The following is a 1,400-nucleotide window of genomic DNA, read 5'->3' on the forward strand; positions in this document are numbered from 1 at the left end:
ATAGGTTGAGAATTGTTCTCTCTCTCTCTTACGCACACACACACACACACACACACACACACATTTTCACTTTTATAGATATAATAGATAGATTATGCTAGATATATTTCCATATGTCTGAATACCCTATATACAAATTTTCAAATCTGTAGATAAAAAATGTATTGAATATATAGGTTGAGAATTGTTCTCTCTCTCTCTCTCTCTCTCTCTCTCTGGCTACCTCACACACACACACATTTTCACTTTTATAGATATAATAGATAGATTATGCTAGATATATTTCCATATGTCTGAATACCCTATATACAAACTTTCAAATCTGTAGATAAAAAATTTGTTGAGTATATAGGTTGAGAATTGTTCTCTCTCTCTCACACGAAACTGTGCGCTCGGCTTCTTCCCCCCCTTCCCACCCCAAATGCTTGGGAAACTGTGCACTGTTTTTGTTGGTTTTCAAGCTGCCTCTTCACCCCCCCACACACACAGTTTAACAGTAGTAGGAGGTCAAGAGAAAGAGGGTGAGAGAGAGAGAAGAGTAAGTTGGTGAGAGAGAGAGAAAAGAGAAAGAGGGTGTTGGTTTTATATTTTTATTATCGTCTAATATTTTGAAAGCTGAATTTCTAATAAAATGTGCATCTATAGGAGATAATGCCTGGGAATGTGTTCCCCCCCCCACAGTTTAACAGTGGTGTGACGTCAAGAGAAAGAGGGTGAGAGAGAGGGAAGAGTAAGTGGGTGAGAGAGAGAAAGAGAGAGAAAAAAAAGAAAGACGGTGTTGGTTTTGTGAAAAAAGTTGTTATTTACAATTGTTCGCATTCTTGGCCTTTTGGTCAAGATCAAAGTGTAGTATCTGTTCTTCAGATGCTGCACTTCTATTTCTTGTTCTCTTTCGGTGGAGGAGAAATCCTCCACGACTGAGACAATTTTTATTTTTGTACCTTTTCTCCACGTTAAAAAACGACCCTGGTGTCTAACTCTGTCCCGTGGGGAGGCATAGTAAATAGGTACAATTGTTCGCCATTAGTGGATGTTGACGTCACGTCACGTGACATGACTAAGCGTTTTTTTTTTTTAGTATGAATAACATTTTTTGTTTTAATTATAAAGTCTACACTTAATTTTATAGAAAATGATGTATATATAATAGAAAAAAAAAATTACTGGTTTTGTTGGATTCAAGTGGATCCCCCCCCTCCAGTTTAAGAGATAGCAGGTCACGTGGTAATATACAAAATGGCTAGCGTAAATATAAAGATCGGTTTTTTTATCGACGAATATTTTGAAAGCTGAATTTTTTTTTATTCCTGTACATTTTTTCCTGATATTTTTCGTTAAAACTCTTGTATAAATACTATTTTTAACCAGTTAAATACGTTGGAGACATTGTCATGGAGTGT

At 36.1% G+C, this 1,400-nt stretch overlaps 1 pseudogene; it reads left to right on the forward strand.

The window, feature by feature from the left end:
* The first annotated feature begins 812 nt into the window (after positions 1-812).
* LOC145240539 (U2 spliceosomal RNA) lies at positions 813-946 on the forward strand (annotated as a pseudogene).
* The last annotated feature ends 454 nt before the right edge of the window (positions 947-1,400 follow it).

The sequence above is a fragment of the Euprymna scolopes genome, chromosome 19, assembly GCF_053919585.1.
Source record: "Euprymna scolopes isolate OS-2025 chromosome 19, ASM5391958v1, whole genome shotgun sequence".
NCBI lineage: Eukaryota > Metazoa > Mollusca > Cephalopoda > Sepiida > Sepiolidae > Euprymna > Euprymna scolopes.